The sequence below is a fragment of the Manis pentadactyla genome, chromosome 12, assembly GCF_030020395.1.
Source record: "Manis pentadactyla isolate mManPen7 chromosome 12, mManPen7.hap1, whole genome shotgun sequence".
Classification (NCBI taxonomy): Eukaryota; Metazoa; Chordata; class Mammalia; order Pholidota; family Manidae; genus Manis; species Manis pentadactyla.
In genome coordinates, this window is record NC_080030.1 from 16,297,316 (window position 1) to 16,315,401 (window position 18,086).

Consider the following 18,086-nt stretch of genomic DNA (forward strand, 5'->3'; position numbering starts at 1 on the left):
GTCAGCGCTGCTCCGGGAGGTTGTCACGAGCTGACTTCTCAGAGTCTCTATGCTCAGTGCTACTCATTCAAAACTCTTTTAATGTTATTCTGATCCATTAGGCTATGCAAATCCTTAAAGACTAAGAAAATACAAGCATAGAATTCATAGTGACTGATTTTTGCCCTGGAAAGCCAAGTATACACCATGCATCCTCTTCACATGTTCTGAACCACCTCTGTTTTACATACTTTGCACATATGTACACACACTCCTTTGTTAATGAATCCAGACCTCTCCTTTTAATGTTACAATTAAAGGCATCTCCACGTAATTAATAAAATTAGGAAGACCGATTGCAATTTTACATGTGAAATAATGTTTCCATCACTGCAAAACATTTATAATCATAGATAAAATATTGTAGAATTCAAACACTTAGGGGTATTCAATTTTAAGAGTCACGAATGTGTCCTGTACCTTGATTTCCATTTTCTCTATGTTACATAGCAGAATCTAATCAATTCTCTGTGATCATTTGCAATTGTCATCCAGATAAGGAGATTTCATATTCTCTTTTAAGACTTTCATAACCAATTTCCCCTATTTCCAAACAATAAATACAACATACATACTTCTTCTCATAGGGGGACGTTGGGTTGCATTATGTTTCTTCATTTTTAATTGTCCTTGGATAAAACATCATGTCACCAAAAGGCAGTAGTGTGTACTTTTGTTTTTTATCGCATGAGATTTCATCAATAATTTAATAGATGTGGGTGATACTCCATGTTTGTTTGTTTTTTTTATTGAAGGGTAGTTGACACACAGTATTACATTACATTAGTTTCAGGTGTACAACACAGTGATTCAACATTTATATACATGATAATTCTAGGTACCAGCTATCACCATACCAAGTTGTTAAAATATTTTGACTTTATTCCTTATGCTATACATTATATCCCGGTTACTTATTTATTTTACAATTGGAAGTGTGTTTATATATATATATATATATATATATATATATATATATATTTTTGTGTGTGTGTGTGTGTGTGTGTGAGGGCATCTCTCATATTTATTGATCAAATAGTTGTTAACAACAATAAAATTCTGTATAGGGGGTTCAATACTCAATGCACAATCATTAATCCACCCCAAGCCTAATTTTCGTCAGTCTCCAATCTTCTGTTGCATAACAAACAAGTTCTTACATGGAGTACAAATTCTTACATAGTGAATAAGTTACATGGTGAACAGTGCAAGGGCAGTCATCACAGAAGCTTTCGGTTTTGCTCATGCATTATGAACTATACACAGTCAGTTCAAATATGAATATTCATTTGATTTTTAAACTTGATTTATATGTGGATAACACATTTCTCTCTTTATTATTATTATTTTAAGAAAATGCTGAAGTGGTAGGTAGATACGAGATAAAGGTAGAAAACGGAGTTTAGTGTTGTAAGAGAGCAAATGTAGATGATCAGGTGTGTGCCTGTAGACTATGTGTTAATCCAAGCCAGACCAGGGCAACAAAACATCCACGTATGCAGAAGATTTCTCTCAGAACAGGGGGGGTGAGGTTCTAAGCCTCACCTCTGTTGATCCCCAATTTCTCACCTGATGGCCCCCCTGCGACTGTGCCTGTCTTAGGTTGTTCCTCCCTTGAGGAATCTTACCCGTCTCTGGCTAACCAGTCATCTTCCGGGGCCATACAGGGAAATGTTAAGTTGGTAAGTGAGAGAGAAGCCTTATTGTTTGAAAAGGTTAGCTTTTTACTTCTTTTCATATTTATGAGCTGTGGCTTCTATGCTCAGCATTTGTCTTGAGGTGTCTTTACCACTTGGAAGAATTATGATACTTGGTAAATTCGACATGTGGCACGAGTTCTATTTAAAGGTTGTAATTAGGTAGGAAGAAGAAAAGCTATAGAAGTAGCAGGCAGAAGAAAACCTGGGAAGATAGATTATTTCTTTGACATATCTTCTTGTAGAGTAACTTCAGCATGTATAGGTTTTAAACTACTAATTAAATTGTGTGCACACATTAACATAATAGGAATACAGTTATGTAACCAAAGCATACTGTAATTACCAGCCATCTCCAGTGAAACCAAGAAAACCAGTTAGGCACCTTAGGCATTTGTGAAAACTTATCTATGATATGGTGGATATTGTCCAACTGAACTTGAATAGTCTGAGAGAATTCAGATAAATTAAAACAACCCATTCCTGGGGACTGTTCACATCCCATATGTTCTTTTAACAGTAAATAGTCTGTGGTTGTAAGATTTTGGAGTGCTACAATTTGCACTTCTCCTAATTCTTTGTTGAGTTCCAACAGTATAGATCCAGTCAAATTTGTTGTTTTACTGTATGCACAGGCCAGCTTAGATATCTCCTTCCTCATTCCCATGGCAAGTCCAGGAACTGGTGGGATGAGTACATCTACACCTGTGGCAGTGCGTGGATCTTTGTAGGGGTTTTTTTTTTTTTTTGCTGATCATCTTCTGTCATGAGTCTTCCCGAGAGTGCTGATGTTGGAAGTTCATTTTCATATCGTATTTTAGTTCATTTTTGGGGTAGCCAAATTAGGCTGTGATCCTCTGTACAAACACAAACAGACCCTTTGCCTACACTTTTATATGCCCTTTATATCATTGTGTAGAACTCATTGGAGGTCACCATACAGGAACTGCTTTTTTTTTTATCATTACTCTACACTTACATGATGAACACTTTGTTTACTAGGCTTTCCCCTATACCAGGTCCCCCCTATATTCTCCTTTACAGTCACTGTCCTTCAGCGTAACAAAATGTTGTAGAATCACTACTTGTCTTCTCTGTGTTGTACAGCCCTCCCCTTTCTCCCACCCCGCTATGGATGCTAATCTTAATACCCCTCTTTTTCTACCCCCCTTATCCTTCCCTACCCACCCATCCTCCCCAGTCCGTTTCCCTTTGGTACCTGTTAGTCCATTCTTGAGTTCTGTGATTCTGCTGCTGTTTTGTTCCTTCAGTTTTCCTTTGTTCTTATACTCCACAGATGAGTGAAATCATTTGGTATTTCTCTTTCTCTGCTTGGCTTGTTTCATTGAGCATAATACCCTCCAGCTCCATCCATGTTGCTGCAAATGGTAGGATTTGCCCTTTACTTATGGCTGAGTAGTATTCCATTGTGTATATGTACCACATCTTCTTTATCAATTCATCTATAGATGGACATTTAGGTTGCTTCCAATTCTTGGCTATTGTAAATAGTGCTGTGATAAACATAGGGGTACATTGGTCTTTCTCATACTTTATTGCTGCATTCTTAGGGTAAATTCCTAGGAGTGCAATTCCTGGGTCAAATGGTATGTCTGTTTTGAGCATTTTGATGTACCTCCATACTGCTTTCCACAATGGTTGAAGTAATTTACATTCCCACCAGCAGTGTAGGAGGGTTCCATGTTAATATTTATTTTAAAACATTTATTTTAAGGACTTTAATACTTTAATGTGTTCATCAATCTACCTTACATTTTTAACTCTCTGTGTATAAACTTTCTTAATCTTTATTTTTCCAGATATATTACTTGAAAATAAATTTACAGCAATTTGACATGGTTATGTCATTTCACCCTATTAATCCCATTCACTTCAAACACATGACTAATAGATTAAAAAATGCAAAGACATAACTGTCCTACAAAAAAAGTTTCCATGTACCACAAAAAGAACAGAACATGAAGTGGTAGATGGGCTGGATCCAAGGAGCTCTACGGGTTTACTTCTATATATAAGAAGACCTTTGTTCTTTCATTTAATGAGGATTAAATGTCCTAGAAAAAGACTAAGGGCTTAAATTAACATCAAGGACCTAAATGGAAAGCCCTAACTTGAGAAAAATGGGTGAACATAGAACTAAGGTCATGATGAGACACATGACTGTGGGTATAGAATATTCAACATTTAAAATAAACAAACCATTGTGTATATGTACCACATCTTCTTTATCCATTAATCTATTGATGGACACTTAGGTTGTTTCCATGTCATGGCTATTGTAAATAATGCTGTAGTAAATATAGGGGTGCATCTGTCTTTTTCAAACTGGGCTTCAGCTTTCTTAGGGTAAATTCCTAAAAGTGGAATTCCTAGGTCAAATGGTATTTCTATTTTGATCTTTTTCAGGAACCCCTATACTGTTTTCCACAATGGTTGAACTAATTTACATTTCCACCAGCAGTGTAGGATGGTTCCCCTTTCTCCACAACCTCGCCAACATTTGTTGTTGTTTGTCTTTTGGATGGTGGTGATCCTTACTGGTGTGAGGTGATATCTCATTGTAGTTTTAATTTGTATTTCTCTGATGCCTAACAATGTGGAGCATCTTTTCATATGTCTGTTGGCCATCTGAATTTCTTCTTTGGAGAAGTGTTTGATCAGCTTCTCTGCCCATTTTTCTTTAGTATCATTAATCTAAAATTACATGAAGAACATTATGCTTACTAGGCTCCCCCCTTCACCTAGTCCCCGCAACATACCCCTCACAGTCACTGTCCATCAGCATTGTAAGATGCTGTAAAATCACTACTTGCCTTCTCTGTGTTGCACAGCCCTCCTGTGCCACCACACACACTATACATGCTAATAGTAATGCCCCCTTTCTTTTTCCCTGCCCTTATCCCTCCCTTACCACCCATCTTCCCCAGTCCCTTTAACTTTGGTAACTGTTAGTCCATTCTTGGGTTCTGTGATTCTGCTGCTGTTTTGTTTCTTCAGTTTTCCTTTTTTCTTATCTCCACAGATGAGTGAAATCATTTGGTACTTGTCTTTCTCTGCCTGGCTTATTTCACTGTGCATAATACCCTCTAGCTCCATCCATGTTGTTACAAATGATAGGATTTGTTTTCTTCTTATGGCTGAGTAATGTTTCATTGTGTATATGTACCACATCTTCCTTACCCATTCATCTACTGATGGACATTTAGGTTGCTTCCGTATATTGTTTATTGTAAATAATGCAGCAATAAACATAGGGGTGCATCTGTCTTTTTCAAACTGGAGTGCTGCAGTCTTAGGGTAAATTCCTAGAAGTAGAATTCCTGGGTCAAATGGTATTTCTACTTTGAGCATTTTGAGGAATCTCCACACTGCTTTCCACAATGGTTGAACTTATTTACTTTCCCACCAGCAGTGTAGGAGGCTTCCCCTTTCTCCACAATCTCGCCAACATTTGCTGTTCTTTGTCTTTTCAATGATGGTGATCCTTACTGGTTTGAGGTGATATCTCATTGTGGTTTTAATTTGCATTTCTCTGAAAACAAGTGATGTGGAGCATCTTTTCATGTGTCTGTTGGCCATCTGAATTTCTTCTTTAGAAAAACTTTCTATTCAGCTCCTCAGCCCAATTTTAATTGGGTTATTTGCTTTCTGTATGTCGAGATGTGTGAGCTCATTATGTATTTTGGATGTCAATCCTTTATCGGATCTGTCATTATGAATATATTCTTCCATACTGTAGGATACTTTTTTGTTCTATTGATGGTGTCCTTTGCTGTACAGAAGCTTTTCAGCTTGATTTCTCTTTCTATTAGTTCATCGTTAGTGTATAGGAATGCAACAGATTTCTGTGTATTAATTTTGTATCCTGCAACTTTGCTGAATTCCGGTATTAGTTCCAATAGTTTTGGAGTGGAATCTTTAGGGTTTTTTATGTACAATATCCTGTCATCTGCAAATAGTGACAATTTAACTTCTTCTTTTGCAATCTGGATGCCTTGTATTTCTTTGTTTTGTCTAATTTCTGTGGCTAGGACTTCCAGTACTATGTTGTATAACAGTATGGAGAGTGGGCACCCCTGTCTTTTTCCCGATCTCAGAGGAAAAGCTTTCAGCTTCTCACTGTTCACTATGATGTTGGCTGTGGTTTTATCATATATGGCCTTTATTATGTTGAGTTACTTGCCCTCTATACCCATTTTGTTGAGAGTTTTATCATGAATGGATGTTGAATTTTGTCAAATGCTTTTTCAGCATCTATGAAGATGATCGTGTGGTTTTTGTCCTTTTTGTTTATGTGGTGGATGATGTTAACGGATTTTTGAAGCAATTAGGAATAAATGGAAAATTTCACATAACACATAACCCTACAGCAGCTGAACCAGGAGAGATCTCTGTGCACACTCAGCAAGCAGCAGCTGTGGCTAGAAGGTAGGCCTAATTCACAAGGAATGTGGGAGAAAATAATTTTAAGGGTGATAAGATACATGTTTTTATGACACCAACATAGGTAAATCCTGTCCATCAAATACCTGCAAAAGAGTTGTCTTGCAACAGGACAGTGGCAGAAAAATGGTCCCATCCTGGTCTATCATACCAGACTTTCATGCCTCTCCATGTGGGAGTTACAGATGGGTCATAGAGGTCTAATAGAGATGTGTTATTATAATAGAGATGTTCAATGATTTGTTGAAATCTGTCATGAAGTCAGACACCAGTAACCTACTGGGCTGCTCAGTCCAGTTGTTGGCAGTGCTGCGGTGTTTGAATGAGTTGTCCTGGATGGGGACAGTGAGCCCTGTGGACATGCTAACCCACACTGGTACCTTTCCTATACAACTGCATGTGCAAACCAAGGAATTTTGGATGCTAGTATGTGGCCAACAGTTCAACATCCTGCTGCCAGCAGCAAATGCCCTAAGGCCTGGATACTCTGCTGAGTGGACATGACCCTGGACATTTTGACACATGAACCAGCAATGCTGGCCCTTCTGGCTCCTTGGGGACAGGGCCTTGAAGTTCACATCCTGTGTTCCTGGAGTAACAGCAGAGTGGCCTCGAAAGATCATGGTGGTGTACCCAAAAGAGCCAGGAGGTTTTTGATCATCTTACAGGGAAGTTTTGTACTGTGATTTTGGCTAGTGCATGTGTCTCCCATATACCTACATAATGACCCATCTGTAACTCCCACATGGAAAGGCGTGAAAGTCTGGTATGCTAGACCTGGATGAGACCACATTTCTGCTACTGTCCTGTTGCAAGACCACTCATTTGTATGCATCTGATGGGCAGGATTTACCTATGTTGGTGGCATTAAAACATGTATCTTATCACCCTTAAAGTTATTTTCTCCCACAGTCCTTGTTGGTCGGGCCCACCTTCTAGCCACAGCTGCTGCTTGCTGAGTGTGCACAGAGCTCTCTCCTGGTTCAGCTGCTGGTCTCCTGTGGACTAAGTGAGCTAGGTACTTAATCTGTGTTGGACTTTGAACCCAGCTGGACACTCAAGCTTGTATTGCTTCCCATATGTCTGTTACTGTATGTTATTAGTCTGGTTACAGTGCTCTAGCTTTCTTGCACAGAGGTCATTGACAAAGTTGGCGGTACATAGATTGTGAGGAAAGAATTCTGGAATGGAGGATTATGTTGTAAATGACAGAAGTTTCAGGATCTCCCACCTAGCCTTAGTTCATTTACATATAAGTAGGTATTTAGCATGGCAGAGTCTCCCATACGTATGGGGAAAGGGTTGGAGAGAAAATGTCCATCCTCTCCTCCCCACCATTCCTGGAATATAACTGGTCTGGTATCTGCCAGTCACCAGGCACCCACCAACAGACTTCCTCCTGGAAGGGGCAGATGGGAGGTAGAGCACAAGGCAGCAGAGCACATCCTGCAGTCAGAGGAGACTGATGGTGCCAAGCCTAGCTAGTGAATTCAAGCAGCTGTGAGCAATAAAAGTGGTTTCTCCCAAACCACCCTTTCTGTTGACTTATTTCAGTTTCACAGATTTTATAGGAGATTCACTTTGGGCCAGAAACACACTTTTCTCCAGAGCTATGAAACCTTAAATTAAGCTTAGACTTTAAATAAGATCAGCAGGAAGGAAATTAATCTAAAAATATAGTTAATTACTGGAATATGGATATATTAAGGGATATACAGAAGTGTATATGACATGTGGTTGATCCTATGTGCCAGTGTTTAGAGAAAATATGATCAAATAGTGCTAACTTCATAAAATTCAACCTTGTGGAACATTTTAAAAAATGATAAATATAGAGTTAAGGAGAATGGTTACTAACAGATTGGGAAAGGTGGTTTGATGTGGGTGCTCTCCAGGCATGGGCTGTGCTTTAATTATTAACCTGGTAATGGGTACATTTATTTTCATCATATTGTTACACTTTAAGAAGTAGAGATCCAATTTAAATATCCCGTCATGTATGATATTTTAACAAGTGAAACTGAGGCAGGCCTTTCATCTTCCAAACTACAATCACGTCCTCCCATGTTTTTTACTATTTAAGTTATTTTTCTCAGACTTTAGAGTGCATCAGAAACTCACAAGCTGCTTTTAAAAACTCATGCTTTGGACGTCTCCCCAGCAGTCAGTTGTTCTCGGGTGAGATATGGAAATCTGTGGTATGAACAAGGGCCCTAGGTTATCCATCCCTGCAGGAGTTCTGTGAGTGTCAGTGGAGGAAAAACTACAGAAATCACCAAGGGCATCAGGGAGGGAGCTGTCCACTGACTGTGGTGCTGAAACAATACCTCCCCTCCACGCTCATGAGAGTTTCTTCCTTGATTCTTCCAGGGAGATGGCCATTGTTCTCTCTTTAACTCATATCCAGAAAGAGGCTTCAGCCTGATGGTCAAGTGCTTTTGTACTTGTTTAAAAATGATGGCTTCTAACCCTACCAGCCTCTTTTCTCTTGTTGTAATTTACATTCCACATCTCCTACACACACAGACACACACACAAACAGACACACACACACAAAAACGGGTTCTTCTCTAAAGGCACCTCATAAAGTTTTGCCTCAGATCCTTAATTATGCAGCCAACACTGTTAAACTTCAGTCATTTCATTAATTTCATTCATGTGTCTTTCTGTGGACTCCAGAAGGATGACTAATAAAAAAAGCAAGAAGAGTTAACTAAAGGGATAAGTAAAAAGTCAGGTGCATCCTTCTCAATAAGTCAATATAGAAAGGAACAAAAGCAAATAAGATGTCAGTAAAAAAGATTAACAGCCATTACCCTCCCTACTCAATAATTAGAGATTTGATTATATATCTCAGATGAGTAAAAACACAGTAAAAGTAAACAAATGTAAACGCTGAAGCAGATGGTAAAAATACATGTGTGCAAAATAATTATAAAACTTATGCTTATTGACAAGATATGAAAAACTATGGTACCATCTAAAATTACTGAGTACCATTTAGTCACGTATTGTGTTAAGTGCTTGTAATAGGTATGAGAGTTCCCCACAGGGATTAACTCTATTAATCAGTCTAAGGATTTCACATTGTTTTTCCCACACTGTAATTAGATTAAGAAGGCGTGTACGAGCCTATTTTCAGTGTTAGATTAAAGGGTAACTTCTAGTGACACTATGGAAAAGTCAATTATTAAATGACCCAGGGGAGGACAGTCAGTTTTCTGTTGTCTGTGCATCTTGCCCAAATATGTCACCTGCATCTGCAGCCACCATGTAGTTCCAGACTGAAGCCACCTCATGGAGAAATGAATGAATCTGTATTCTCTCATATCCATATATTCCACAGCTCTGAAGTCCATAAAATGATAATGATCTTTCTTGTATGAGAATATTAGAGACAGATTTTCTTTTGCTTACTAGAACCAAAGACATTTTCAACTTGAAGTTCACAAATCTCATATTTGCTCAAAACACTGGAATAATCTAACTATATCAATGTTATAATGATGAATCCGCATATGCTGGGTCCTGATATTGCACCAAGAGGTGGAGTTTAATAGAGATAACTCTAAGTAATTATCAAGTGGGGGTAAGAAATAAGTGCCCTTGCCTCTCAGGCCTACCTCTGGAGAGAAATTGACATGGCCCTAGTGTTGGAATAAGGTGGAAGCATTTATTTCTGACTACAGTCTTCCTTATAGCCTCTCCCTTCCCTCTCCACCTTCTCCACTTATTCTAAGAATCTTGTCCTCCAAAATAACTTTAACAGAATCACAGGACTCAAGTTCTACTTCCATGGATGAGACCAAAAAATGTAAGCATAAATGGTTGAAGTTATTTGTCAAACATCACAGAGCTAAACAAAGAGCAAAATCAGATTTCAAGCTCAAGTTCAAATGCACTTAGCCGCTATGGGGTCTCCTCATTTTAGAAGACCTTGATAATAGAAGAATTAGGGATTCCAGAACAACAGAACACCTTTCCCTGTCCCTCATTCTAGGTGCCTGGTCCAAACATGACATATTACTAAAGTGAGGTTATCCTTCTGATGAGTTTCCTAAAGGCCCCCTTCATGTCCCTGTTCCTCAGGCTGTAGATGAAGGGGTTCATCATTTGAGGAACCACAATGTACATCATTGAAGCCACAGCAGTCTTCCTGGAAGAGTTAGTAACTGCAGAACTAATGTACACACCAAAACCTGTCCCATAGAACAAGGAAACAAATGAGAGGTGAGACCCACAGGTGGAAAACGCTTTATACCTTCTTCCCAATGCTGTTGGTATTCTCAAAACAGAGGAGACAATTTAAGTATAAGAAAAAATCACCCCACAAAGAGGAACAACCCCATATAGACCAACCACAAAAAATATCAGGATGGTATAGATGAAGGTATCAGAACAGGCCAGCTTGATGACCTGATCAAGTTCACAGAAGAAGTGGGGGATTTCCCGGTCCCTGCAGAAAGACAACTGCGACAACACCAGACCGTGGAGCAGGGCATCCACAGTGCTAAGGAGCAGAAGGACCAGGATTAGCAGAACACAGAGCCAGGGGGTCATGATGACAGTGTACCTCAGGGGATGGCAGATGGCTACATAGCGGTCATAGGCCATTACTGCAAGGAGACAGCTTTCAAAACCAATAAAAACTAGGACAAAGCAGACCTGGGCGATGCAGCCTGTGTAACTGATGTGCTGATTCTGTGCTTGGATGTTCACCAGCATCTTTGGAACTGTGGTTGTGCTTAAACAGATGTCAGCCAGGGACAGGTTGCAGAGGAAGAAGTACATGGGGGTGTGGAGGTGGGGGTCAGAGCTGACAGCCAGGATGATGAGCAGGTTCCCCAGGATGGTGACCATGTACATGGACAGAAACAGGCTGAAAAGAAGGGGTTTCAGTTCTGGGTCGTCTGTCACTTCCATGAGAAGGAAATCTGAAACATGCGTCTGGTTTCCAGGTTCCATGTAGTTAATGAATCTATAGAAAATATTGGGTAACAAAAAATATAATCATATAGTTGTGGACCTGCAGCAGCATCTGGGACTTGTTAGAAATGCTAAATCTCTGGTCCCACTTCATCTTACTGATGATAAACTCTGGGGCTGACGCCCAGCAACTTGTTTTAATAAGCCCTCCAGATGATGCTGACATATGCTAACATTTGAGAACTATTGTCCTAGTAACCCGCTCATCCATACTGTGAACCCCAGGTGAAACAAAAATCTTTTCCTCTTTTTTTTTATCTCCCTCCATCCTTATTCTCTCCCTCCTCCTCTACCCTCTTCTCACTTAACCAGCCCAAATTTTATTGAGAATGACTGTCTGGCACACTATGGCCAGTCCTGGCAGTGGAATAAAAACCACATGACATGATTCCCTCAGGATATTCCACACTTTCAAATAATCATAAATATAAGAATGAAGTTGCAAAATCTCTCTCATTTTCAGGATTTACTTCACTTAATGAAGGGAAGGTCTGACATATGACAAAAACAAAACAGCTTCATGGGGAAGGTGAAATGCATAGAACTCTGCAATGACAGAATCAAAACAATGGCAATTTGACCAACAAAGTCACAGCCTTGTAAGAGAACACCAGTGCCAGGCATCCTAACAGGCATGTCCTCTGCACTGGAGATTTTACAAAGACTGAGGACACAAGTGCCCATCTTAGGACCGGTCGTTTGGTATATTACATAGACTAATACACTGTGAATTTAATCAAGGCCCATGCACTTGCTGTGTGAATGGTGAAAAGCAAGAACATTGAGAAAGAAGCTCAGCATATGTTTGTGTACTGGGAGCACTCACAATGATAAGGAATGAAGAGGTTACAAAATCCAGCACATTTAGGAAATCAGGTGCGAACCACATAGTGGCATTTCCTGTTGTGATTTTTTTTGTCTGCCATGAACAACAGCATGTGGGATGTTCCACACCTAGAATGGACCTGGTGGGTGGGTCCAGTTAAGGACAGAGGCCTAGGGTGATAACTGCACATCAGAGATGGGCTGATGTGCTGAAAGACTTTCCAGGAATCTTAGTCACATGCAGGGAAAGGAAGGCCCTACCAAACATTACTTTGGCATGGACATAAATCAATGAAAATGAATTAAATAAAAAAATTAACTAGGTACATGAGTCAATACAAGCAATGAAACCCTACAGTAAATAACATTGTTCGATACTCAGGTATGCACAATTTGAGTTCCTTTCCTTCCCAGGAATGAACACTGTACTAGCTTGATATCCATCATCCCCCATCGCTTTCTCTTATATTAGGTACTGTTCTTGTAAAACCAAATGCATCATTCTTGCTTGTTAAAGAGGCACACACACAGACTCAGAATATTTGCTCATTGTAAGAAGAGGGTCAAAGACACCAGGGATGTAGCGTGCTCTGTGGGTCTGGGTCTGTGCTTCCTCCTCCTCATTCCTACGACCAGGCCGCCAACATGACACCAAAGCTCTTCTGCAGGCAAATGCGTGTGGTGTAAGGTGAAGCTGAACCCCTTAGGCAGGGTCACTCCTAGCAGCTGGTAGAGATGCATGTCTCCTAAACGCTGACCTCACGTCAGAGCATTGTCTAAGGGACACTGGGTTACCTAGCTGGCATCACTGTGGGGTGATGCTTGATATGGTGCCTGGAAGCTGAAGATGGAGACAGAAGGTCTGCATCTGTGAATGGCAGAGAAATGCAGTGAAGCTCCGGGTTTCTGGGCAAGAGGCACTGTGGTAGGGAGGTGGCTCAGCTGTTGTCTCCTGACTGGGCAGGCCTGTTAAGTGAGGTGGTCACAGACACACTACTTGCAGGCTCTACATCCCTGGGGGCTCAATATCCAAAGCTCATTAGATTAACTTTTATTATGTTTCGGGTCCCTGGACAATGCAAACCCTCAAAGACCAGGACTCTAGAAGGGAGGTATCCAGGATGGCTGCTTCCCTAGGCTGCGAGGCCAGGTGTTTACCATCCATTTCTGTCTCCCCACTGCACACACCTTGCATGTGTGGACACACCTGCTTTCTCTAATTGGACTCAGTCAGCTAGTTCTCAGTAAAAGGTATGGCATCTAGTCCAATTAGCAGTGTCAGGACAACAATTCTAACTTTAAGTATAAAATCATTGATTATGGTTCATGTAAAAAAACATTTTTAATTACAGCTAAGTAATGATAAAGTGAAAACACTCAGATGATTCTTTCAAGGTCCCTTGAATGTTTCTGGATTCCTAATCTTCCCTCTATTTCTTACTACTGGTTGTGATCAAAATTTCTAAACATTTTTGACTGTCATTAATGCAGACATACTAAAGATTTTTAAACATCTTTCCTATTTAATCTCAATAGGTTCAGGGTACTTTTTTTCATTTTATGGGATCATGTGTTGATTTTATTATACTTTATCTTTATAGTTACATTATGAGAAATTACAATATCGTGGGCAAAGCACTTGTATGCTGGTTGATCCATACTGTCAGTGCAATGAATGGATATGAGGAGGGATACGATGCAATCCACTGCAGAGGTATCTTCTAGGTGACTCCATGGAAAACTGTATAGTCACCTGACTTCAAAAAGGACCATCAGTTTTCTTTCTCTGGGCCTCATGTCTGGGGATGACTCAGGGTCTATGACTCTACTGATGTTATTTCTTTCTATTTTTCTTTGTTTTTTATATTCCACACATAAGTGAAATCATAAAGTATTTGTCTTTCTCAACCTGGCTTATTTCACTGAGCATAATACCCTCCAGATCCATCCATGTTGTTTCAAATGGCAGGATTTCTTTTGTTTCTGTGGCTGAATAATATTCCATTGTGTATAAGTACCACATCCATTCATCTACTGATAGATATTTAAGTTGTTTCCATATCTTGGCTATTGCAAATAGTGCAGCAATAAACATAGGGGTGCATATATCTTTTGAATTCGGGATTTTTTTTACTTTGGGTAAATTCCTAGGAGTAGAATTACTGGGTTTTCAGAGTAAAGGTCTTTCACTGCCTTGGTTAGGTTTATTCCTTGATACTTTATTGTTTTTTATGCAGTTGTAAATGGGTTTTCCTGATTTCTCCTTCTGCTAGTTCATTGTTAGTATATAGGCATGCAACAGATTTCTGTGTATTAATTTTGTATCCTGAAACTTTGCTGATTTCAGTTAGTCTTTTGCTGGATTCTTTAGGGTTTTCTATGTATAATCATATCATCTGCATGTATAGCACATCATTTGCAAATAGGGACAGTTTAACTTGTTCCTTACCAATTTGAATGCTTTTATCTCTTTGTATTGTCTGATTGCTGTGGCCAATGACCTCCAGTACACTGTTTAATAGAAGTGGTGAGAGTGGGCATCCTTGTCTTCTTCCTGATCTTTGAGGAAAAGCTTTCAGCTGTTTGCTATTAAGTACAATATTGGCTGTGTGTTTGTCATATATGGCCTTTATTATGTTGAAGTATGTACCCTCTGTACAAATTTTGCTGAGAGTTTTTGTCATGAATCAGTGTTGAATTTTGTCCAATGCTTTTTCAGCATTTATTGAGATGATAATATGGTTTTTATCCTTCTTTTTGTTAAATTGATATATTACATTGATTGATTTATGAATATTGTACCATCATTGCATCCCTTGAATAAATCCCACTAGCTCATGATGGATGAACTTTTTGATGTATTTTTTAAATTTCAGTTTGCTAGCATTTTGTTGAGGATTTTTTCATCTGTGCTCATCAGGCATATGGGTATGAATGTTCTTTTATGTGGTGCTTTTGTCTGGTTTTGGTAGTAGAGTGATGCTGGCCTCACAAAATGTGCTTGGGAGTATTTGATCCTCTTCTAATTTTGAAATACTTTAAGAAGAATGAGTATTAGCTCTTCTTTAAGTGTTTGGAAGAATTCAGCTGTAAAGCCATTGGGACCTGGATTTTTTGTTTTTGGGTGTTTTTTTTTTTTGTATTACGAGTTCTATTTCATTGCTGGTAATTTGTCTGTTCAAATTTTCTGTTTCTTTCCAGGTCAGTCTTGGAAGGTTGTATTTTTCTAGGAAGTTGTCCATTTCTTCTGGGTTGTCCATTTTATTGGCATTTAATTTTTCATAATATTCTCTAATAGTTCTTTGAATTTCTGTAATATTGACTTTGATTATTCCTTCATTTTTTATTTTGTTTATGTGTGTACCTTCTCTTTTTTCTCCAGAAGTCCAGCTAGGGGTTTATCTATTTTGTTTATGTTCTCAAGGAACCAGCTCCTGGTTTCCTTGATATTTTCTATTATTTTATCCTTCTCTATTTATTTCTTATCTGATCTTTATTACGACCCTCCTTCTACTAACCTGGGACTTCATTTGTTCTTCTTTTTCTGGTTCCTTTCATTGTGATTTTAGATATTTATTTGAGATTGTTCTTGTTTCTTGAGGTAAGCCTGTATTACTATATACTTTCATCTTAGAACTGCCTTTGTCACCTCTCACAGATTTGGGGCTGTTGTATTTTTGTTTTCATTTATCTCCAAGGATTGCTAGATTTCTGTTTTAATTTTTTCATTGATGCATTGATTATTTAGAAGCACGTTGTTTAGCCTCATGTATTTGTAGACTTTTCTTTGTGTCTTAGAATCTGCTTGATACAACTTCAAACTTTTTGAATTTTTGAGGCCCTTCCTGTGGACTAGTATGTGATCTATTCTAGAGAACATGCTATGTACACTTCAGGAAAATGTGTATCCTGCTGCTTTTGGGTAGAGTGTTCTGTAGATGTCCATTAAATCCATTTGACCTAATGTGTTGTTCAGTGCCTCTCATTCTTTCTTTATTTTTTCTGGTTGATCTGTCTGTTCATGTGAGTGGTGTTTTAAAGGCTCCCAAACTGGATGTGTTACAATCCATTTCCCCATGTAATTCTGTTAGCATTTGTTTTACATATTTTGGAGCTCCTATGTTGGGTGAATAGATATTTACAGTGGTTATACCCTCTTGTTGAACTGACTCCTTTATCATTATGTAATGTCATCCTTTGTCTATTGTTACTTTGTTTTGAAAACAATTTTTTCTTTGGAGTATAAGTACTGCTAATCCTGCTTTTTTCTCCCTATGATTTATATGGACTATCTTTTTCCATCCCTTTATTCTTAGTCTCTATATGTCTTTGGGTCTGAAATGACTCTCTTGTATGCAGCATATAGATGAGTCTTGTTTCCTTATCCAATCAGCCACTCTATGTCTTTTGACTGGTGCATTCAGTCCATTCACATTTATGATATTATTGATAGATATGTACTTATTGCCATCTCATTAACTGTTTTCTGTCTGTTGTTTTATAGCTTCTCTCTGTTCCTTTCTTCCCCTCTTATACTCTTGTTATTGATGATTTTCTTTAGTGTTATAATTGGATTTCTCTTTAATTTTTATTATTATTTTTGTGTATCTATTGCAGGCTTTAGTTTTGTGGTTACCAAAGGTTCAAGGACAGCTTTCTTACTATTAATAGTCTATCTTAAATTGCTGTTCACTATTTCAAACACAATCTAATAGCATTTTCTCTTCCATCTCCACATATTTCATATTAGATGGCATAATCTGCACTTTTTGTGTATCCTTTGACTGATTTTCTGTATATCTGATTTTGTTTCTTTTAATTTCAGACTTTCTTAGTAATAACTCTACTATCTTTACTGTGGTGTATTTTCACTGGTAAAAGCTATTTAGTCTTTGGGAAATTTCCATTTGCTGCATTTCCTGTAACAAATTCTGTAAGGCTGGCTTTGTGGTGGTGAATTCCTTCAACTTTTGTTTACCTGTAAATTGTTTAATGCATGTTTCTAAATTAAATTATAATCTTGCCAGGTAGATGATTCTTGGTTGGAGGTCCTTCTGTTTCAGTACATTAAATATTTCATGCCACTCCCTTCTGGCCTGTAAAGTTTCTGCTGAGAAGTCTGCTGATAGCCTGATGGGATTTCCTTTATAAGTAAATTTTCTCTCTCTGGCTGCTTTCAATAGACTCTCCTTATCCTTGATGTTTGCTATTTTGGTATTTTGGAAGATGTAGAGCCTTACCTCAGTTTTACTTGTTAAAATATCACTATGAAGTGATATTTAAAATGGATCTCTACCTCTTAAAGAGTAGCAGTATGATGAAAACAAATATGCCCATTACGATGTTAACAATCAAAGCATTCTTCAATGAATGCTATTCATATATTGATAGGGATTGCATGAACTAGAGTATATACTTATAAAATTCGTATGGAACAACAAAAGACCCTGAACAGCCTAAGCAATCCTGAGAAGGAAGAATAAAGCAGGGAGGATCTCACTTCCCAACTTCAAGCTCTACTACAAAGCCACAGTAATCAAGACAATTTGGTACTGGCACAAGAACAGACCCATAGATGAGTGGAACAGACTAGAAAGCCAAGATATAAACCCAAGCATATATGGTCAATTAATATATAATAAAGGAGCCATTTATATACAATGGGGAAATGACAGCCCCTTCAATAACTGGTGTTGGCAAAACTGAAAAGCTACATGCAAGAATATGAAACTGGATTACTGTCTACCCCATACACAAAAGAAAACTCAAAATAGATTAAAGACCTGAATGTAAGTCATGAAATCATAAAACTCTTAGAAGGAACCATAGGCAAAAATCTCTTGAATATAAACATGAGCAACTTTTTCCTGAACACATCTCCTCAGGCAAGGGAAACAAAATAAAAATGAACAAATGGGACTACATCATGCTAAAAAGCTTCTGTACAGGAAAGGACACTGTCAGCAGAACAAAAAGGCATCCTACCATATGGGAGGATATATTTTCAAATGACATACCTGACAAGGGGTTAACATCCAAAATACAGAAAGAACTCACATGCGTCAACACCCAAAA

General features: G+C 38.5%; 1 pseudogene; it reads right to left on the reverse strand.

Annotated features, from left to right (window-relative positions):
* Nucleotides 1-10,226: 10,226 nt before the first annotated feature.
* On the reverse strand, nucleotides 10,227-11,165 carry LOC118920855 (olfactory receptor 7G1-like; annotated as a pseudogene).
* Nucleotides 11,166-18,086: the final 6,921 nt, after the last annotated feature.